This window comes from Hemicordylus capensis, chromosome 2 (assembly GCF_027244095.1).
Source record: "Hemicordylus capensis ecotype Gifberg chromosome 2, rHemCap1.1.pri, whole genome shotgun sequence".
Classification (NCBI taxonomy): domain Eukaryota; kingdom Metazoa; phylum Chordata; class Lepidosauria; order Squamata; family Cordylidae; genus Hemicordylus; species Hemicordylus capensis.
The window spans coordinates 2,255,202-2,278,755 of NC_069658.1; the positions used below are offsets into that span (position 1 = coordinate 2,255,202).

The window sequence follows — 23,554 nt, forward strand, 5'->3', positions numbered from 1 at the left end:
GGGGGGTTAAGTGCAGGCAGGGGCAAAAAGTGCTTCCCACCCTAGGCAGCCAAGCAGTCCCAGCCCAGAGGAGCTTGCTGGGACACAGGAGAGGCCCTTGTGCCACAGGCCCGGTCCTCAGCAAGTGTGGCTTACATCAAAGGAGTTGCCCAGCAAGGCTCCAAGGCAGCCAATGCAGCTCTGAGAAGGGCCGAGAACCTCACGTGCAGATCTAATGCGGTCTTGGAACCGTCTCCCCAGTGCGGCTCACCTGGCACCGTCACTTTGTTCTTTTAAACCCCAGGTGAAGACCCATCTGTTCACTCAGGCTTCTTAACACAGATTTTTAAAAAGAGTTTTTAAAATGTTGTATACAGGCGAACGTCTGCGGTCCCAGCACCCACCGCTTCACATTTCCAAGGTCAGGCCATGTGCACCCAGCCTCGTTATTCACGGATACAAAACGGGCTAGAATTTGCCTGTCTATGGTTCCTAGGTGGCTGGAAATAACCTCCAAGGTAGTTTCTGGCCACTTTGTGGATTTTCTTAAAAAGAAAAGAGTCACAATGGTTCAGTTGGGGTTTTTTGGGGTGGTTGGGTGGTATTGCTGGACAGGTGGAGACCTGCAGGGCATGACACAGCACATTAACATCTCCAATTTCTGCCTTTTAATTGGGTTTTGCCCTTTTTTTGCCCTCCAGGAACCTAACCCCCCAATTGCCATTGACTTATGGTCTCGTTATCTGTGGAAATTGGCCGGAACAAAACCCTGTGGATAACAAGGCCCACCTGTATATTGTGTGTGTGTGTTGTGATTTGTTTGTCCTATGTGTGTATTGGATGCTTATTCGTGTGCTGTGAGCCACTCAGAGAATAGTTTGTTATGAGGCAGCTCACAAATAAAGCGGTTTATTTATTTGTTTTGTTTTATTACTTATTATTACTAAACAGGAAGACCAAGAAGCAGTGCACCAAGCTAACCACCTTGCTGGGGTGCCAGACAGTTAGTTTGTCCTACCTGCTTAGGCTTTTGATAGTTCATATAATATTGGTGGTCAAAGCGTCTTTGCGTTTGGCCTGTGGGTGGGTTACAGGCTCCTGAATTATTCAATTGCTGGTTTTATCTACCATTTTTATGTAATGGCATGTTCCAATTCTGTTTGCTGCTTCTGGGGTGGTTGTTTTTGAAGGATGGCTGAGGTTTCTATGGAGCGGTCAAGCTGCACGGAATGCGGTTTGGCAGAGAGGCACTGACTGGCACTGCAACCCCCCTGCCCAGGCAGATCAAAGGCAGTGCCAGCTGGCCAGCCCCGCCCCCCGCCCCTTAAAGGCCCTTCTGCACTGCGGCCTTTGGTCGTTGCCGCCGCCGCCTCCTCCCCAGCTGAAGCTCCTGGCCCAAAGGCTGCTCACCTGAGCAGGAAGGTCCTCCAGCTCTCCCCGAGTGGGGGAGAATTCAGGAATCCCAAACCAATCAGGTTTATGCAGCTGCACTTTCCCCACCAGCTACCCTTGAAGGGGGCCAATTCCATCATGTGCCCCTTAAACACGTTTGCCTCCATGCGGATTCCTGCCACTACGTCCTCCTCAAGCCAGCGCTTCTGCAACACAAGTCCACCCCACCCAGTCTGCATTCCACTGTCCTCATTCTGTAGAGTGTAAAAATATCAGGGGCATTTCCCACCAGCAACAACATACCTCCCGCTTCCCTTATTGCTGCTGTTGAGACCAAGTCTGGGAAACCTAGACCTCCACCCCTCCCAACACTGGTCCCTATAAAGGTTCTATAGGAAGCTGCCTTTGCAGAGTCAGGCCACTGGTCCTCCTAGCTCAGTACTGCCTACACTGGCTGGCAGCAGCTAGGCAGGGACCATTCTCAGCCCTACCTGAAGATGCTACCAGGGACGGAACCTGGAACCTTCCTCATGCACAGCAGGAGCTCTTCCACTGAGCTGATCCCACCCCTTTAGCCACACTGAAAGGAGAAGCAGAGGAGCCGGAAGTCCAGAGCAGATGCTTTCATCGTGGTATTCATTCAAATCATCGTTCTAAAGGCAGGCTACGCACACATTCAGATGCTTCCAACTGGCTTGCTGAAAGGCTGAACAGCCAGTTTCTTCTTCTGATCCGGCCATCTCCTGTTCAGCTCACTGGCAAATGAATTTATGTTTGTTTTTTTCAAGGCTCTTAGCACAGAATCTCTGAGCTTGCAGGTAGTTTTCCGTTCGGAGGGCCAACTGCAAGAGGAAGACAGCAGGGCTCACATCTCTCTGACAGAGGTGTAGGAAAGGGGAAATGTGGCTGGTATCATTCCAACGTGCAAAGGAGAAAGAAATGGTTCACCGGAGCTATCCAGGTGCAAGATCTCCATGAGAGCAGGGAAGCGGTGAAGCTGATCAGATCAGAGGCATTTCTACACGAACTGTTCTACACTGGGAATGGAAGAACTTAGAATTGTGATCTGGTCACCTGAATCTGCTCACAAACTGGGAGCGTGTGCTTGTCCGGGTTTTCCCAGGGCAGCCATCAGAAATTGGAGTCAATTCATTGGCATGCTTATTTAATAAACAGGGGCACAGATCTTCAAGGAGGCTTAGAAAGATTTTGCATCAACCTGCTGAGCCTCAGCACTGGTCAGTGTTCCCTCTGAGGTGTGCACACATATGGGAGCTCACAAGTTTTTTGATGTCTGCTCAGTTCACTTTAGATCACGCTCAGGTTGAATCAGGAAGGCCCCATTCTGAATGCACGTGCACACACACTGCCTTGAGACTGCCGCCCAGAACAAGACTTATTCCGCACAGAGGTGAAAAAAATCAGAGAGAACACTGGCACTGCTGAGCTTCCACGTCTGCACATCTTCCAACTGAAAGCAGAGGGGCACCTATATGCCCTGGAGTGCATCCCCCCACCACACACACACACACCCCTCAGTACCCGAGGAGAAAACAGGTCCAAAGCCTCCCTCTGGCCCCCCCACTGCGGCAACTCAGGCTTCAGTCCCTCCCTCCCTTAGGCACCAAGTAGACAGTGAGGGCAAGAGAGCCCATCTAGTGTCCAAGCTTCTGGTCTTCACTGCTCCAGAGTCAGCACCAAGTTAGTTTTTTAAATCTGGCTTCACCCAAATCAGTTTTCATTCTGTGGTTGAAGGACGGGTTTCTGGGGCTCATGGTTGAAAAGAAAATAGTTGGATGCTGTTAAAAGTTCAGAAACCAGTGGGGAGGGGGGAGGAGAGTCCAGTGGTTATGCCACCCTCACTTCCCCAAGACCCGCACTGCCTTACTCAAAATGGAAGGAAGACCCTCTTCCCCTTTCCCTGGACAAAACCCCACAAAACTGGTCAGAGTAACGGGTCTGCATCTGCTCTTTCCCTCACAGAATGTGGGTGCTTCTGACAAGAGAATGACGCACAGATCTGGCGTCCACGCACAAGCCACCAGGCCTCACTGTCCCACTGCTGAGCCACAGAGGCAGCTTCCAAGTGCAGTGGGCTCGATCTTACGAACAGCTGATCGGCCAAGGCTTCAGCCGCAGTCTCCCCAAAGCCCTAGAGGTGGCGGCAGCGAGGAGGCGGCTCCGGGCGGCTCTTCCAACCCGCAACCCACCCGGCCTCCCCAGGCACCAAACCCAGGAGGAAACTTTACCAAGCCTCTTTTGTAATTGGTCAAAGGATGAAAAGGAAAGGAATTCCCCCGGGGCGGTGGGGGGGGGGGGCAGAGGCAATCTTAGGTCAGCTCCGCTAATCCACAGCTCTGCCATTGTGAGGGAGCCCACAGCCAGAGCGGCAGGCTGCAGCCCTTGGTCAAAAGGTCTCGGAGGGTCACCCAGAAGGCTCCGGGGCTGAAACTGCTGGCAGCGTGGAGGGAACCTGGCTTGGCACCCACTGCTCGGGAACAAAGCTCTTCCTGGCTACAGCCAGCCCAGCTCCGAGCCTGGAGAGGCACCAGCCTTGGGGGGAGGCCCGTTCCCAAGCACCCTTCCCCCCAAATCCGACTTCGAGGCAAACTTGAGCTCCACTCCCAAAAGCTGGCTGCTAGCTCAAGAACCCACGAACGGGCTGCCCCCCTCCGCCCTGCCATTTCCACACAAGACTTTGCTCTGGATGTGGCTCCCCCCCCCACCCCCCGCCACAATGGGGCCATGCCAGAGAGGAGAAGCTTCCCTCCACTGGGCTCTTCCAGGCCCAGTGGAGGGAAGGGCCGAAACACAAGCCTTGTGCGCAAGCAGCGGCAAACTGTGCAGGCCCTTTGGCCTCAAGGAGCCTTTTGTTGTCCATCTCTTCCCCACACAGCATGACCCAATGGCAGGGGGGCGGGCAATAGCAGCCAGCCAACTTCCATTCTGAGCCCCTCCCACGCACCAAGGAACTTGCAAAAGAAGCCACCCTCCGCAGTCCCGCCCTCTTGAGCTGGTGGCTCCTTCACCTGACACGCTGATCTGGCACTGCAATGCCGCCCCGCTCACCACCTAACCCTTCTTCTGGGGATGGGGGTCGGGCACTTTCAAAAGCACCAGAAACCACCCAACACTCCAGCATGTGCAGCTGCAGGCAGAAGAGGTTCCCTGTCGCCACCGATGGCCATTCCGCCCCGTCCCCCTACCCGGGGGACTGAGAACATCAGGCTTAGAGGTCACCGGGGGAAAGAGGATTCAACCATGCCCTGTGGTAAGCTGAGAAGTGGATTCCTTGGGGCAGGATTCAAACTGGCAGAGCAACCCATCCAACACCTCCCTTTCCCCTAGATATCCAAGAAGGAGATCTACCTCCACCTCCACTTTCTTGACCCACGAGAGCTGGTGTGGGGTAGCAAGTTGAAACAGGAGCTGGGAGTCCCTGGATCAGGTTGTGTCTTGGCTGTGAACTTGGCAGGCAGCCTAACACAAAAGCACTTCTCCCTCACTCCCACTGCCTGAACATAAGAACACAAGAACAGCCCTGCTGGATCAGGCCCAAGGAAGCCCATCTAGTCCAGCATCCTGTTCCGCACACTGGCCCACCAGATGCCTCTGGAAGCCACAGGCAGGAGCTGAAAGGGGCATGCCCTCTCTCCTGCTGTTGCTCCCCTGCAACTGGGACTCAGAGGCATCCTCTGTGATATGGACCTGTGATATGGAGGAACCATCATGGCCAACCTTGCATGGCTGTTGGGGGGTGCTGGCAAGGTTCCCAAGATAACCTCTGTGAAGGACTCTGAACCATCTACAACACTCTCTTAGCAGTCCCACTAAGAAAGGCTGCATAAATAGGTCTGGAGGCAGAAGTTGGCCCATATTCTTGCTTCCATTTGGTGATAGGATCAGCCTACCCTGAAAACTAGCTGCCACCAGCACCTGGCCCAGCCGAGGAGAGAGGACAGGCTGAGCTGGGGTCTCCGCAGCAGCAGTGGGCTGCCCATTCACAGCAGGGGGGTGCACTGCCAGGCCAGGCTTGCCCCAAGGCCCACCCAGCCCTACCTCCCCATCCTAGGAGGAGGTGGTGAGATGCTGTGCTTTGGTGGAGGGAGGGTAGCCTTCCCAGAAGGAAACAGCCCGAATCCCACAAGATCTTCTGCTCCACCCCAAGATGAAGCAATGCTAGCTCAAGGCAGCCGGTCTGCTGGCTATTTTTAGCATTTCCATGGATTTTGACCCCTGCTAATAAAAGCAGAGCAGCAGTCTGCTCCAGGCACCCCGCCCAGACAAAGACATTACAACAAAATCAATACAGCAACACAAAACGGCACCACCACAATTTAGCCAGTGAAATGTAACGCACTCCCCCCACCAGATGGAAACACAACAGCGAAGAAAAGGTTAACTTCATCTCTCCATAGCCCACTTTCCAGAGGCTGGGGATACGCCTGGGCCCACGGGGTCACAGCAGAAGGCCCCCTCTGCCCTTCCTCCGACCCCCAGGGTGAGGATTGGCAGAGGGCTTGTTGCTCCCTCCCCCTTCAGCTCGACGGACGGACGGGACGGGAGCTCCCATGTTGCTCCACAGCAGTAAGAGACACCCTTGTGCCAGGGACGCTCCAAGGCTCGCTAGTCTACTGTGACCTGAACCAGCCAAGCAGGGGGGGTGGAAGACCCCTTAGCTCACCCACTGTGTGAAGCAGAATGCAGAAGGCCTTGGGCGAGGGGCACACAGCCACTGCAGCATCCCACTGGAGCCAGCCGCAAATCCAGAAACCTGCAAGCCCACCAATCCTGGTTTGGGGAGGGCTCATAGCACAATGGTAGAGCTCATTTCTTGTTTCCAGAAGGTCCCGGGTTCAAGCCACAGCATCATCTCCAGGGGGAGGGGTAGGTGGGGGAAAAAAGAGCCCTGCCCAAGAACCTGGTGATCTGCCGCCAATCAGTCTATACCACACTGACCTAGAGGATCTGACTCCGGATAAGGCAGCCTGCTAAGCCCTCTAACTATGGCGCCTCTTAAAGGGCCAATTCTCCTGTACTTAGCAGGGGGAGAGCAATGACCTCTATCCAGCCCCAGCACAGCAGCATCCCTCCAGTGGCCCTTCTAGTTTTCTTCATCTCCGAGCAGAATGAGCTTTGTTCTGGGCAGCAGGATCAAGGCCCTGTGTGCAAAACCATCTGCATTCAGAGTGGGGCCTTCCTGATTCAACCAGAGCGGGAACTAAAATTAACTGAGCAGACATCAGAAAATGTGTGAGCGTGTGAACACGCATGCATGCCTTAGAAGGAACAGTGGCTGTTGCTGGGGGCTACTTTCTGTTTCTTTTTAGACTGCATGCCTTGCTGGGACAGGCGACCGTTATTTATTTACTTTGCTACGTAAATCACTTTGATAACTTTGCTGAATAGCGTAATTTACAGGGTGGATTTGATTTAAATCAAATCAATTTAAATCATGATTTAAATCATGGGGTTTTTTTTTACATAAAGACTCATTCTTGCTGGTACAATCTTAATATTTACAACCAGATGAAGGTTTCATTTTTGGTCCTCTTCTAGACAGAAAAATTGCCCAAAATAATCTTACAGAAACCTCTGGAAGAGCATGACATTGTGAATGGATTAATGGAACTCATTTACCAAAAAATGTAAACATTGCATATATATAGCCTCATGCTACATAATTAAAAACTAATCCTTACTTCATGATGAATAACCTTTGGACTATAATGTATCTTAAACAGAAAACTATCTTTAGATATATTTTTCCTCAAAAAGCATTTAATTTAAAAAATCCAACATAAATTTTTAAAAATCTGATTTGTTTGATTTATTTTTTTTAATCATTGACTTTGATCCACCCTGGTGGAATATAAATAATTGTAGTCATCCTCGTACTGATGGAATCTCAGCCAGCTCGGAGCTGGATTGCACACGATCATTGGAAACAAATCTTGTGACCCAACACTAGGGGCACACCAATTCCAACAGCCCCAACGGTGCCGATTCCTCCCCGCAGCTGAGACAAGCATGAGACTTCCGGAGGCCTGGAGTATTTTGGGAAATATCTGGCTGAAAGCCAGCTAGCTGAGGAATTGCTTTCTGTCCCCCAGTGTTAGCCTGAAGGATTCTGGGATCTGACTGGTGCATCCCAGAGGGGTCTAAGAAGGGCAGTATAAGCTTTGTAATGGTGACTGAATCAGGATATTGGGCTAAAGGGGGGGAGGGTTCCCAGCGATGGGACCCCAGATGTTGTTGCACTGCAATTCCCATCATCCCTGACCAGAGTGGTCTTTGGCTGAGGATGATGGGAGTTGTAGTCCAACATCTGGGGACCCAAACCTGGAAACTCTGAGGTTAAAGCAGCTCATGTAAAGCATCTTCACCACCTAGAGTCTTTAGAGGAGGCGGTATAGAAGGAAATTTTAATAAGCCAACGTATGAATAGACAAATCCACACTCATGCTGCTGCAAGCCCCCCACCCCACCCCTCTCCCAGGCCTCCCAAGCACACGCAACAAAGCAACAGCTTAGCTGACCAGCCACAGACCACACGGAGCTGGAATCCGCTGCAGCAGAAAATATCACCCTTCCGACGAAACGGACCGAAGGCTGTCCCAGTCCGGCCCTGTAAGCCATGAAATTGCAGGAGGCTTCCCAAGGCAGACCGGCCAGCGCAAATGTTGAAGAGGAAGGCATAAGGAAACAGCACTCGAGCGCTCCTCATTGACACTGGTCTCTTAATACTGCACACTAACAGCAGCCAAAAGGGAAACTTTCCCTGCAGATGGGCGACTTCAGATCAGGATGCAGTTTCTCATAGACGTTTGGGCCATCACAGGAGAAAAAGAAAGAGCTTGCAGTAGCTGCAGCAGAAGATCCAGAACCTCGTAACATATCCTATTTAAAAGCTACCCATTTAGAACTGCATCCAGAGAGCGCTGCTTGCAATCTCAACATCTGCTCTCGGGAAACAGAGAACAAGCAGCAGAAGCACAGCCAAGAGAGGGACGTGTAGCCGGGAGAGGGGGAAGTCGTCTCCGCAAATGAAAAGGAGACGCTAGTCAGCATCACATCCACCAACACTAAATATTGAATCAACCCCAAATGGTTATTTGAACACAATGTTTCTCTTCCCATCTGTCTCCAGGGCTCAGTTTCTAGCAACAATAAGAAAGGGAACATTTCTAATACACAGCGGGCATCCCTACTGTCACTGGAGACATACCCGCACAAGGATTCGCAGTCAGAGCCAGGACGTTTTAGAAAGTGCAGGACACACTTTGAGCAAGAAGGGCCCATCCCAGGGTGAGGTTGCTGTCCTCCTGCAGACGCTGCACTTGAGGACACACACTGGCGTATACTTGTGCAGTGCCCAGGCATTATTGTAATATTTTCATCCTGCCTTTCCTACACTTGGTGATGCAGAGCAGCTGACATATCATTGCTAATAATAATGTTCTCACAAAAATGACATCGCAGTTCAAATCCATCATTAAACTGAGCAGCAGAAACAAATTCCTAGTGACCAACAGCTGCCTCATCCCATACAAAATGCCTTGCAACACAGTCATGTCTCCAAGGGGGGTGACAGGATCACCATTGACTATTTTTGACACTTCTGAGAGGGGAAAGTGCAAAGTTGTCTATTTCCCTCTATCTCTCTGTATAGACAAAACCCACCCTTGCCGGGTGACACTTCAGGAAAATGTCGGTGCTGGAGAAAGCATTCCGTCACCCAATGCATAACTAACGTCTGAAACTCAGGGCCACCAAGGTTTACACAGTGACAAGAGTGATGAACAGTTTTTCAAAGGGCAAGTTCACAACATCCTTGACGGGGGAGGGCAGGCATCCTTGCCAAGTTTGTGAGGTCTGTGATAGCCAGGTAGGAGGCGGGAGAAGCAGCCCTCTTCAGGGCTCCCACGTGGGGGAGGGCGGCAGCTCCATCCTACCCAGCAGCTGCACCCTTCTGTTTAAAGAAGCAGGAAGAAAAGGCCTCCTCTCCAGCAGGAGCCCTGCCTGCACACTCCCGTCACTCCCCCGCCTCCTACCCGGCTTCTTATGAGCACACCATTGTAAAACAGCAGGACACACACACACGCAGCTCTCAAACCTGGACAGCAGGACACCTGACCTACCCAATTAAAGACTGCGTGAACTCCATCAGTGGCTAACAGCCAAGGTAGCCAACTTCTGTCAAGACAACATGCCCTGGCTACTGAATACTGAGCACTAGCCACCGTGATACTGCAAGGCTTGACAAACCCCGGGTGCCAGGGATCCATGGCGCCTAGAAATTTAACGAGGGCGCCTAGACTAGGCTATTTAGAGGCAGAGGTATTTAACAATCTGTATCTGTCCCAAGCAACCCTGTTTCTGTTCTGTTATTTGTAAAGGGGATAAAGAGAAGCCCATTCACCCTCCTGCTCCACAGTGTCCATCAATAAGTCTGGTAATTTTGTCAAGTGCCCATTGTTTGTCAAGTGTCCTAAATTTGGGGGCTGGCTCTTAGATCCAAAGAAAGTTTGTTCGTTTAAAATATGTCTTTCTTGCTCCTCCAGCAGACTGCTGCTCAGAGCAGCCTACAGTGAAAGTGTGAAAGCATAAAATCTAAGGGGGAAAAATAAGAGTAACACAGAATCAAAGACAGCGAAATCATTTCTCAAGGCCTATGCTAGTGCTTAAAGTAAGGTAAAGTGTGCCATCAAGTCGATTTCAACTCCTGGCACCCACAGAGCCCTGTGTGGTTGTCTTTGGTAGAATACAGGAGGGGCTGACCATTGCCATCTCCCGCGCAGCAGGAGATGTTGCTTTTCAGCATCTTCCTATATCGCTGCTGCCTGATATAGAACCAGCAGGGATTCAAACCGGCAACCTTCTGCTTGTTAGTCAAGCATTTTCCTGTGGCACCACTTAAGGTGACGTGCTACTGCCTGGGGACCTTTTAAGACCTCTGCCTGGCCAACAGCAGGGAGGCAGCAGGCCAAGCTGAAGGGACCAGCCATCTGGGTGGCAATTTGTACATTCACCTGAAAAGGAATCCTTTGAATATGCCCAACTCCTACTGGGGACAACAAACACAAACTTGCAAGTAAAAAGGATGCTTATCAGATATTTTGGAAAGCAAGAAGAAAACGTCCATACAATCACGCCATTACACAGGGCGTCTCCTTCATGTTTCATTGCAAACTTTTGAATTCCAGAAGGGTGCTCCCAGAAGTACTTCCCCTTGCACAAATTGCACAACGCAGCTACTTCAGATTTCTCGGAAGCTGCCAGACTGCAAGGCCCGTGAAGGAAAGTCCTGGTTTTGCAGTAGAGCGTCCCATTCCCTCACATGAATGAGTCCAGGCTTGTGGAAAGGGAGCATTTTGTCTTCAGTCTCACTTTGCAAGCTTAAACACTACAAATGCTTCCAGCCACCCCCCACCAGGCACCCCTCCAAAGAATTCCAACAGGGCTCCTGCCACCTACTGTCAGCCTGTGGGAACTCGCAGCCCACAGAAACCCTCGTTCTCCTGCAAATTGGCAAGAGTCATCCAGACAACCCAACATGTCTGCAGAATGTAGGGGCCGGGAGCTCCAAAGGCAAGAAATGCTGCCAGGCTTACAAAGGGATTCGCTTCCAGCAAGTGACCAGGACCCACACAGGAGGTAATAATGCTTCCACCTCCCCCAAGTCCAAATATGGACACATTTTGGACACTGGGGGCACAAAGCATGGGTGTTCTGTGCAAGGCAAAGGACTGAGAGGAGCAGATACAAGTGGCCACTGAGCCACTACAATGCTCCAGGGTCCATGGAATACACCTGCACACAGAAATCCCAGGTGCTCCAACAAGGCTGTTTTTGCACAAGAGGGAGAGGAAGCAAGCTCATCCAGGACAAGACACCCTCTCTTGTGCCAGAGCAACATCAGCAAGACACAGGAGTACCAAACACGCATGACCTGAGTGACATGGGCCAAGCAAACACAAAGACCTATTCACCAAAGGCAACTGAAAAGAGAAAGAGAGAGAATACAAATGCCACAAGTATTTATATACCGCTTTTCAACCAAAGTTCCCAAAGCGGCTTACATACAGGAATTAATTAATTAATTAAAGGGCTGCCTGTCCCCAAAGGGCTCACATTCTAAGAAACATAATAAAGACACCAACAACAGCCACTGGAGGAAGCTGTGCTGGGGTTTGTTTGATTGTTTATTAATTAATTAATTAATTAGATTTGTATACCACCCTTCCAAAATGGCTCAGGGTGGTTTACAGCATGATAAAAACAATTATAACAAATTAAAATCAAACTATTAAAAACACAATAAAACCAATTAAGCAGCTTGAAACCCTGGATAGGTTGGATAGGGCCAGTTGCTCTCCCCCTGCTAAATAAAGAGACTTTATAAAGAGAATCAGATCAGGAAAGCGCTGAACAAAACAAGTAACCCTCTGTGATGGCCTGGCACACACAGAAACTTGTGCCAGGCCTCACAGCTATCAAGTAGCCTGCACCAGTACGCCAGGCCACTGTTGCAGGCAAACCACAGAACTCAACGGCCCGCGAGCAAGCAGATTCCATGAGGGCTAGTAGCTTGCCTGGCCAGTTCTTGCTTAAATGCTAGGAAAAGCTTTAATTCAACCATCAAGTTGCCATTTTACAAAAAATAAACAAAATAAATCCCAGCGTATTCAAGCACTTACAACATTTCCAGTATTTAGGGGTTTCCAACATATTCAGCTTCCATTCCCCATGTCCCTCTCAAAAAAATTCAAATCACCCAACAGCCAGATGGGCTTTTGCTTACTTCTACTTTCTGTCCAATATTAGACTGCAAAACTCAAGTTTCTTTAGAAATCAGAAAACTAGGCACTCTCTCATAAATGCACACACTTGTTACATATTCTTAACAAAAAGGCTTTTAAAGGTCAGTACTTATGAGCAAAGCTGCATGATTCAGACTGGGTACAACAGAAGAGGCTACCCCAGAAAGAAAAGCGACCCCTGAGAAGCCAGCCCCAATCTTCAGTACATTCCAGCAGCTGACACTTTGGGTGGGGAGATGGGAGCGATCTTCATTCAGGGCTTGTCCAGCCTTGACCACACACACACACCCTGTCCAGTGCCTTTTTCTGCACAGCCCTGTCTGAGCAAGGCAAAGCTGCTGTAGAATTTCGGAAGCTGCCTTGTACCGAGTCAGACCCTTGGTCCATCTAGCTCAGAACTGACTACACCGGCCAAGGTCGGGACGGGGGGGGGGGGTGTGTGTGTCGATTTTTTTAAAAATCATTTCTAAAATTTAAAATGTATTTTAATTTTTTTTTTAATCGTAAAAAGAACCTGGGTCAGAGATATCATCATGAATATTAATCACAACTTCTAGTTATATTCAATGAACATGTTAAGAGCAGTATATGGGGATGAGAGATAACAGATCTGATCAGTCCTGTTCTGCAGGTGGTATACATGCAGCACACACAGAGTCAAGCCCTTGCCCTTGTCTCTCTCTAAAAGTGCCATGACAAAGATGATCAATGAATAAACAGAGGATGCGGGGGATGGAGTAGATCTGAGTGAGGAGGAGGAGTCTGGACATAAATGCAAGGGAGGGGAGGGGCCTGGTAGAAAGTGAAACCAAAAGTGAACCAACAGATTCATGCAGTCCTGGGGAAACCTTTTCCAAGTGCATCCTCCATTGTAGAAAGGAAGCTCCCACCAGTGCAGCAGGCCATAGAAGAGACCCATTCGGGAATATTTTAATGACATTCCTGTACCTGTGGGTAAGACAGGCATGTGTGCGAAATACACACAGTTCAACAACGAAATGCAAGGCTTGGTGGTTGACTGAACAAAACAGCATTAGGAGAAGTGTGTACCTATTATAGTGGGCACCTACCTTCTAAAAATGAAACACACATATTCTATCCCAGAATATGTATTAAGGTTATATTAGACAACAAGAATGTACTTCAACTAGCGTCAAGTAATGGCAGGAATAATGGGAGAGAGGGCACGCCCTCAACTCATGCCTGTGGCTTCCAGCAGCATCTGGTGGGCCACTATGCGAAACAGGATGCTGGACTAGATGGGCTTCCTTGGGCCTGATCCAGCAGGGCTGTTCTTATGTTGATTTTCCTGACTAGTGATTTAAATCATTAAAACCAAGTACTTCTGTGAAGCGATTTAAATCATGATTTAAATTGTGATTTAAATCAATTTGTGATTTAAATTAAATCAACCCTGACACAGACTGGCAGTGGCTTCTCCAAAGTTGCAGGCAGGAGTCTCTCCAAATCCTATCCTGGAGATGCCAAGGAGGGAACCTGGAACCTTCTGCTCTTCCCAAATATCTTACAGTGCTCACACATGCAGTCTCCCTTTCAAATGCAAACCTGGGCAGACCCTGCTTAGCAAAAGGGACAATTCATGTTTATATCCACAAGACCAGCTCTGCTTGGGTCTGAATGGTGTTGGGAGTGAGTTGTTGCTGGCTGTCAGTGACATGTTCTCCCTTCTAGGCAAACATCCCAGGTGATACGGAGCACGTTCCTCTACACAAAGGATCTCTGTTTAGATACAGGTTAAGGGGGTAGGCAGTCAACAGCCCCCCTCCCCCCCCCACACACACTCATATGGGAGATTTATGCAGCTGCAACAAATATTATAATCGGAGTCAGATGAATTTCTAACAATGCCTGGAGTTCATGAGCACAGTCTTTGAATCAGTGAAGTACTTTGAACCATGAGGCCAATCACCCATCTCGCCAGTCTGATCTGGTAAAGAGAAGGTTTTTCCCAGCCCCACTATCAGAATCTTTTAACTGAAGATGGAAGCGGTTCCATGTGGGGCTTTCCACCTCTAAGCCACAAGTTAGAATCTGCATCTCTTCTGTGCATCCCAGTTGCATGTACATTGCAGCCAAGGGATTCTGGCACATCTGATTCAGAATCTGGGAGGCCTGGCTGTGCCATGGTGGACCCACTAAGCAGTCCTGAGGATCTGAACAGCTCCCACTTTGGGTGCCCCCGCCCAGTCTGTGAAATGGAAATAGTGGTCTACCTCACAGGGCTTTTAAATAAGAACCTGTCAAGCACTTTGCACATTAATAGGGAAACAGTGGCAGCTGCCTTAATGGTGCTGCATTAATTCAAATGTCATGTGACCCATTAGGCAAGCCCCACTGAAATGCGTGGGAGCCAAGCATGATCATCTCCGTTGCAATAGGGTTGGTGGAGGAGAACTTCCAAATGGATCATTTGCTTATTTTGAACAAATCTTTAAAAACTCCCAGTCTAAACTCTTTTAAAAAGTTTTTGATGAATCCAAGCCAGACATCAATCTGCACCCAAGTACCAATATGCAAACAGAAACCGTACAGAGCAAATTATTAACATTGCACTATGGAATGCATTTGCATATACTTTAAACACACACACACACAGAGAGAGTTTGATGGCCAAGACTTCCCTTGTAGGGCACCATCTGCTGGAATATCTCCCGCACAAGCAAGATGAATGGGAGTTGTCCATGAGTAGGAAGAGCCTCACACTGGCAGTGTTCCCAGTGGGTGTGGATTGGACCCTCACTGCAAACTCACTCTCCACAGTAAGAAGTAGCGGATGCTCTATAGGAAGGAGACGGGGTCATTCCCATTTGCAACAAATGAATCCCAGCCTTGTCTTGGAAGCATCTCTGTAGTATGCAAGTAAAACAAAGGCACAGAGCCGTGTTTTCTCCGTCGCTGCAGCATGAATTAAGGACAGACATCCAAGTAAGTGATGCACAAACATCTGACACACAGTTATTCCAAACATCCATGAGGCACACACTGAGGCATCCCAACCCAAATTCAACTGAAAGTGCTTAGCCGACTGCACACACCAAGAGCCTATTACTCACCCACCCCGTTTGCTAGACTCCACAGCAATTGTAGACGAGGGAGCCGGGAAACAAACTCCCTGGCTGAGCAGAGCCCCAGCCTCTGACACCCAGAGCGAGAGCGGGCGCTGCAGAGCTCCCACCCCCTTGCTCCTTCCGAGAACGATTCGCCTCCACCACAGCAGAGAGAGGCTGCTCTGCCTCAATGCAGCTCCCGCCATCTGCCCCAAGAGGCAGGATGCTCTCGGGAAAGGCTTTTTGCCAGCCAGAGCAGCAGTTGAGGATGCACAAAGCGGGGGGGGGGGGGCTACCAAAAGCAAGCCCCACCCCATACCCCCAAACCTCCACTCCGGCCTTCTAAATATGCCACTTCAGAAACAATTTGTTCTGTAATTCTTCCTTTGATTGCTGAGCACACTTTCAGGATTCCTTAGAAGCCACAGCGGCTGGAATCGAAGTTCAGAAAAGAGAGAGATTAGAAAAAGAAAGCCAGCAGAGAAGCAGTGCGGCTGGCTGCCGAGGCTCGAAGGAGAAGCAGCCGCCTCGTGAGGACAGACAACTCTGCATATGGCCCAACAGCTAGGGGAAGCCACAGTTTTCAGAACACAGCTGCTGCAAGGACATACGGCAGGATGTGATGAAAGGGACCCAACATGAGGACCACCAGCCAGGCACAGCTCTCTCCTGTCCCCAGGCAGTTCGAAAAGGAAGACCATCTTTGCCCCAGGCAACCGTTTACACACAACTAGCTGGATCACCTGCAGTGACATCGGGCCATCCTGGGTCACTCTCGGGTGCTCATGGCCCAAGAGCATCCAAGAAGACACACTGAGTGGGAGGCTGCCTGCCTCCAGAGAAGACCATCCGCTCCCACAGCATAGCGCAGCAGACGCGGTGTTCACCTCCCTCATGCACTCAAGGGTCACCCGGACACAAACCAACATTGCAGCACTCACTGAATGGATCACAAGAGGGCCAAGCGATGGGTCTGCTCTCCAGACTCCCCGGTCTGGAAACCAACTTTTACCAGCCCAGAAGAGGTCTTGCCTCCTTGGCCTAACCCAAGCAAGAGGCCCTGAGAAAGCAGGGAGGGGAAAACAAAGACAGAATTCAGAGCTCCTTCCAAAGGCTTGGCAGAGCCCATGAAAGGCAGTCCATGACCCTGATGCCTGCAGAAGAAGCAGGGGGACAGGAATGGCCGTGCCAGAGATGTCAACAAGTTTCTACAAGTTTCTACGTTAGATTTTTCTCCCTGAATCCGCTCTAGTGGGGCCCCCAAAGTCAGACACCCCCAAAGTTCCCACAATAGCACTTCGTTGTAAGTTACCAAACAAGCACGTTCAACGCCAAGAGTAAAGGATTCTCTTTTCAACAGTACAAACAACGCAAGTCCCAACCTTTGTCTCTCTTTAAAAAACAAAACAAAAAACTGCAGCACTTGGATTTTCAAGGGAAGACCGTTGCTCTCTCCAAACATACAATCTCCTATTCCAATTCTTTCCCCAAACAGCTTCAGTCATTGCCCCAACAGAAACCCTGGAGCTTGGATAAAAAATCACTTGTGGATGCAATTTAATCAGGAGTGGACTGCAGACTGAAAGTTGGGGTGAGGGGAAGCAGAGGAGAGCACCGGGCAGGATACTACTCCTGAAGGAAGTTTGCAAGGAGGGGGGACAGAAGGGGATGCCAAAGGGCGGGGTGGGAAAGGGGACTTTCCTTGCAGAGGTAACTTTAGGGGCTTTTTAGAAGTGCAAAATCAAAGCAAGGAAAACCAGTTTCTCTTTTCAGATGCACAACTGCACAGACATCAGTTTGCTTTCTGCAAGCTGTTCCAACAGCTGACATTGTTGGAAGGGATGGGGCGGGGGTGACAAGATTTAGCCACAGCAATCAAGGGAACAACCAACCCAACTTCTCAGAGGGATGCGGGGATGTCTCCCTCCATATGTTCAGAGCCCCAACCCGCTCCAGGGCGACTGCAGCCCTGCCAGAGAGGAGATATCGGAGCGCCTCCTCCGTCATCTTCCTCCTGGCCATCAGAATGAGAGGGGATCCCTCTGCCCCAAGCCAGCAGCAGCTCCCACCTCACACAGGAGAGCAGGATTTTGAAGAGCATGGCTGCATCCCAGCAGGAGCAGCTCAAGCCTGTGCAGAGATCTCAGACTTCTTACACTCCGCTTGCTTCTTCCTCTCTAAAACTCTGAGCGGATGCAAAACTCAGGAGTGCTCTTAGGAGAGCACCCCAACTGCCTTCTTGGGTCCTGTTCCTCGCCCTCCCTTATCGACATTTCCTGACTTTTTCTTTGGGGTGGGGGCAGGGAGACATACTGGGGGGCCTTGTGATATGTCACGGCTAAACGCCCCTGTTTCCCACCACCTGCCCCTAAATTTAGCCCCTTCATCCATGCAACTCTGGAGAAAGGCGTGCTTGCTTGCTTGCTTGCTTGCTGGTGGAGTGGGGGGGGCACTTCACCAATCCCACACTTTTACTCCTCACTGAAATATCTGTTGCAACCCTAACTCTAGAGCAGGTTCAGATTCCCCCACCCCCAAGCCCCTACGTCGAGGCAGAGCCCCCCCCCCCCCGCGAACCCTTACAAGCCATCCCGTGGGGCAGCAAGGTGCCCCCAACTCGTCGCCCACAAGAGCCGGAGCAAGTGGGGGGGGGCAAGTGGGGACCGAGGAAGAAAGAGAAACCGGGAGAAGCGTGGGGGAGAAGCAAGCGGGCAGGAGCCAGCCAGCATTTCCGCTCCGGCTCAATCCATCCGCGCCTGCGAAGAGCTTCCGTGCGGGGGGCGCGCCTGCGATCAAAGGCCACCGCTCCCGCCCCCCGCTGTACGGCCAGAGCAAGGCTGACCCCCTCCCCCTGCACACACCCACCCACAGAAGCGGGGAGACGCGCTCCTGCCCGCCGCCCAGCAACGGAGCGACCCGCCGCATCATGTCGGGGACAGCGCGAAGCAGGGCAGCAGGGGGGCTCCGCGGCAACAGCCCCCTCCCCGAAAAAGTTTCTGCTGCCGGAAGACGGCGGCGATGGCGGAGAGGAGCCCTTCGCATGCACACAGATGGAGCCCAGAGCCGCTTCTCCCTCCTCCTCCCTCCCCTCAAGCCGAAAGCAAGCAAGCGCGGGGCGCAGCCGAGATGCCGCCCGGCCAGGATGGTCCCCCCTGCCCGGCCCGCCGCCGCCGCGTGCCCACAGCCCGCACTCACCCAGCGCCGCGCCCCCCTCCTCCGCGGGCCGGCTGGCCATCCAGCGCTCCGGCTGCCTCCTTCGCCCGGCGGTGGCGGCAGCAGCAGCAGCGGCGGCGTCGTCTTCCCTGCACCGGCTGCGCAGAGAGAGAGAGCGCCGGAGCCAGCGAGCCGCTCTTTTCAACTCTCCCCCCCCCCCGCTCCGCCGCCCCACCCCACCCCCATGTGACCAGCCGAGGAAGCGCGGGGGAGGGGAGGCGGGGAGCCCGGCGCGCGCCCTCCCTCCGTCCGAACTCCCCCCCCTCCGCTGGGCACCTCCGAAGGACGAGCCCCAGGCGGGGGCTCCGGCCAGACCCCCGAGGCGCTGCAGCGAGCCGGGGCAGGCTGGCCGCGGGAGCGCGCGAGCCGCCCTCACGCCCGCGTCCCAGGTGCACATCGCGGGCTGCCAGCCGAGGAGCGCGGGAGTAAAGCGCATGCAAGGGGCGCGGGGCGGGGGGAGCTGGCTGCCTCCCCCCCTCCCTCCCCAACACACACCATGCGCCGCTCCGAGTTCAGAGTTTGGGGCGACCCGCCACCAGCCAGCCAGCCAGCCTCGTGGCATCCAAGCTGACAGCGCAGGAGCCGGCTCACAGCGACAGGCTACAGTCCGCTGCCCAGCAGGACCTGGGACCAGCGGAGGCCCGCCAGGATCCCAGCCAGCGGCGCTTACTTCCAAGGAAGCACGCAGGCGAAGCTGGACCTCCGGAGCAGACGCCCCTGCCTGCTGCCGCGAAAGCCCCAGTCACCGGCACGACTCGGCGGAGCGCACGAAGTTGGCAGCCTGGTCCTCGCTCGCCCTACATCTCCTTGGTATACTCGGGAGGAGGCGACACGGAGCAGCTTACTCCCCACCAGCCCCTGCCGTGCCCCCCCCCGCCTGCCAGGCCCCCAGCAGCTGCAGGGCCACACGACACGGACCCGAAAGCCAAAGGTACGGCACACGGCGGGGGGGGGGGCATATGCACGCACCCGTGGCGCGTGGACATACGTGTACACCCGGGCACCTTGGCACCAGCGCACAAGACACCCGCCCTCAGCCTCAACGGGGTGGCAGCGGGAGCGCGCACACGCACCACGCCAGGCACACACAGGCGGCGAAACTTCAGCCAGCGGGGGAGAGGGCACCTCCATCAGCGCGGGGCGAATCAGACCGGCCGGCAGCAGCGAGCGCCCGCTGCTTCACCCCACCTCCTTTCCCCCTCCACAGGCGCAGGAAGCGGCGCGCAGGCTCCCGAGGAAGAGCACGCGCAACTTGCCCAGAAAACTCTGGCGCCCACCCGAGCGCGCAACAGGCGTGGCGGGACAGGAGCACCGCGACTCCCAAGCAAGTTCCCGCGCGTGCCCAGCGGGGCTTCTTCGCCACCGTTGGATCGTAGCCTCCACGCCGCGCAACTTCAGCGGAGCGCGCGCGCCACCCGCCGTGATTCGCAAGGGCCCACCGCGCAGGAGCAGAACAGGCAGCGCTCAAGGCGAGCTGGGGCACCAGTGGTTGCAGCGGGGGCAGCATCCCGCCCTCGCCTCGGCGGCTGGCCGCGCCCCCCAGTGGCGCCCTTGGGGGCACGTGGAGGCAGCGGCGCCGGGCACACAAGGGGCCAAGCGCATTCCGGAGGGGGCGGGGCGATCTGCGTCCCACAAATTAGATGCCTGCAACAAATGGGGGGCAGCCACTCTTCTTGCCCCCCCCCCCCCCGCCATTGGCACAGCCTGCCCTGGACCCGCCTGGGGCAAAGCAGCTCTCCGGACAGGGCCCCTCCCTCGCGCGCGCACATGCCCCGCGGCCGCCACCTCCACACGTGCGCACAAGACTTACTCGCTTGGGGCTGGGCGAGCGGCCTCCTCCAGTCCAGAAGCCGGGCAGTGCTGCCCGAGGCTGGAGGAGCCGCGGCCGCCCTGCCTTCTCCTTCCCGCCCCTTGGGCTGCATCTGGAACAAAGCCTGCCAGCTGCCAATCAACTGGTGTGTGTGTGTTGGGGGGGGGGGTTGTCCCTGAGACAGGGCCTTGCCTTGAACATGAGCGCGCTCTTGAGAGGGCAGAGGAGGCTGCGCTCCGCCAGAGGAGCCCGCAGCAAGGCGCCGGTCTCGGGCATCTCTTTCTAGCGGCCACAGCACTGGGTGCCCCCAGCAGCAGCATGTGAGCGCCCAGCACAGAGGCAGCGGGCAGGTCTTCACTGGGAGTGGTGCTGAGGCCCAGCTGGGCGCCACACCCTACACACACACACACACAAGCACCTGCTTTGCATGCTGCAGGCCCCCAGCCGGCAGCCTCTCCCATCTCAGAGGAGGCAGGAGGGGTGCTGGGAAGAGAGCCCTCCCTGGCCGGCCTGGCAGCTCAGAGATCCCGAGGCCCAGCTGAAGGCAGGGAGGGGGGTGACGGGGCTGCGGCCCCCTTCAGTGTCTGGCTGCCCTGCCCTCTGGGGGCCTGGAGGGATCCCTAGTGGGGGTAGTGCTCAGATAAGGGGTGTGTGTGGGGGTGTGTGTCAGGGTCCTCTCTAATTTGTCTCATCTGTGTGCAGAATGAGTTTTGTTCTCAAGGCACTGTGTGCACACTTGCATTCAGAGCGGAGCCTTCCTGATTCAACCTGAGCGGGATCTAAAAGTAACTGAGTGGACATAAAAGCATGTGAGCGTGCACATGTGCGCATGCCTTAGAGGGAGCACTGGTTGGGGTCCCTTAGTGGGAGCCATCAGCAGCCTCAGCCCAGACTCCTCCAGTCTGAGAAGAGGTTGTCAGAGGAAGCTCTGCTCTGGGGGTCTCTGCCTAAAAGAGGCTCTTGGCCTTTCAAAGGATGCCACCAACTGCAGAGTACATGAGAGCATCGGACTTCTCCCAAGTCTGCCCATCTATAGGAAGAACATAGGAAACTGCCCTATACTGAGTCAGACCATCGGTCTATCTAGCTCAGTATTGTCTTCACAGACAAGGGAAGGTCTTTCCCAGCCCTCCCTCGGCCTTTGACACACACGGCAGGCTTCACCGCAAGGTTACAGGGAGGATTTACTGCAAACTCGCAGTTGTCCCCCAAACCTGAAATAAATAGTGGATTTTTTAAACCCCGGATATAAATCGGGCTACATTCCTAACGTGCTGTGAAAAGAAAAACCCAAATTGTGTGTGAACTGCTCCCCGATTTCCTCGCAGGGATTTCAGGGTAAATCTAGCCGATATGTGAATGCACCCCCGCTCCATTCCAGAGGAGATGCGAAGTCAAGGGCTTCAAAAGCCCCAGGTGAAAAGCTTCCTGGAGAGGCTGCCAGCCAGGGACTGAGGCCTCCTGCATGATGCCAAGCAGCAGCTCTTCCACTGAGCCCTGGCCCCGTCCTTCCCTCCATGTCTTCTTTCTTCTTATTGACTACGACCTAAGGAGGCGGCTGATCAGAGATGTCCCCATACAAGGCAGAGTGACGCTGATGGGGCAGGAAAGGGAGGGGGGCCTGGGGTGTCCCAAGCTCGGCTGGCCGGCTGCTGTCCTCAGGGGGCGGTCGCTAGCCCCAGAGGGAACCGTTGCTCTCCAGGAAGCCCCAGTGGCAACCCTCACTTGGGGGTTGGGCTCCTCGCCACTTTATGCAGGCCCGCTGGAATTTGGCTCCTGGTTCTGGTGGGAGCGAGTTACAAGGGTGCCCCTGTTTTCCTCTGTGAAGTGTTGGAGGGTGAGTCCTTCACGCTGGCAGAGAGAACAACCCTTTTCTCACATGGCACAGCGGAGAGACATCAGCCAGGAGATGTCTAGCAGGCAGAAATGAATATGGAGAAATAATTTCTCAAGCAAACTCTCTTAATTGGAATTTGCTTGTGAAAAAGCCCCCTAGGACTGCAGTAAGCTTTAATTGGCTTGCTGGGTGCCAATTTTAATCAGCGAGGGACAATTTTAATCAGTGGAGCTGAGTTTTAAGGTCACACTTTTAATGTCTGTTTTAGAAGCTATTTTGGCTCTGGTGTGTTACTGTGAAGACAGCCTCTCTTTCTCACCGGCAGGGGGAGCCTCTGCTTATTAACCGGCAGTTTCTCTTTGCCTCCTCCAGCGCCTCAAAAAGGCAAACATTTCTGTTGAGATGCTGCTAATACGCAGCTTAATTTAGACCGGCAGCCCAGTCCTATGCACGTTTGCACAGACATCTCACTGACTCCAATGGGGCTTACCCCCCAGGCCAGTGTGCATAGAACATAAGAACAGCCCTGCTGGATCAGGCTCAAGGCCCATCTAGTCCAGCATCCTGTTTCGCACAGTGGCCCACCAGATGCCGCTGGAAGCCACAGGCAGGAGTTGAGGGCGTGCCCTCTCTCCTGCCATTGCTCCCCTGCAACTGGTACTCAGAGGCACCCTGCCCTTGAGGCTGGAGGTGGCCCACAGCCCTCTGACTAGCAGCCATTGATAGACCTCTTCTCCATGAAGTCATCCAAACCCCTCTTAAAGCCATCCAGGTTGTTGGCCGTCACCACATCCTGGGGCAGAGAGTTCCACAAGTGGATCACGCGTTGTGTGAAATCACGCGTTGTGTGAAATAGGATCGCAGCCTTCTTCAGTCAGTTAGTTGGTTCATGAATTGGTTATAAGGCAAGTTCATCAAGTTAAAAAATCCTTTGATCTGTTTGGGTCCCAGAAAACCCCCATACAACCAGTCCTGAAAACTCACATTGCCATAATTCAAATTTCACACAGCATCCCCATATGCTTCAACTGTCTCTTTTTCCCAGGGTCAGCCTGTAGTTTCTGGTAACTCTCCATGGTTAAAAAACTGATCTAATAAGCAATTAAATAGAAATAAGATTTAATCAATGAACATACTAAGCATGATATAGAATATACCCAAAACCAGTATATATGCAAAATGTGTATGACTGAAATACGCTATACACAAAACCAGCCAGGTAAACATCTACCAACAGCATGTGTGAATGAATGAATACAATGCACATAAACAGATAGTAAATAGTGAACTCCCACTAGGAGCCCCAAGTCTGGTTTGGCCAAATAATTACTGTTATTTTGGGATACAGCTGCGAAGGCTTTCCTGCTAATTAGCGTTCTGTTATAAGCTGTGTAGTCTTGTGGAGAGTTGGTATGCTTTTAGGCTTTTACCT

The 23,554-nt window shown here is 52.9% G+C and overlaps 1 protein-coding gene across 4 annotated transcripts in view; it reads right to left on the reverse strand.

The window, feature by feature from the left end:
* Window positions 1-19,568, reverse strand: part of CNTFR (ciliary neurotrophic factor receptor) — a 448,395-nt gene extending 428,827 nt beyond the window's left edge. For 2 of the 4 annotated variants that reach the window (XM_053301732.1, XM_053301731.1), the window contains exon 1: window positions 18,458-18,616. The gene's annotated coding sequence lies outside the window, so the exon portion shown is untranslated. Of the gene's footprint in view, window positions 1-18,457; window positions 18,617-18,751; window positions 18,767-19,548 lie in introns of those variants that run through there. The other 2 variants (XM_053301733.1, XM_053301734.1) reach the window with 2 other exon arrangements.
* Window positions 19,569-23,554: the final 3,986 nt, after the last annotated feature.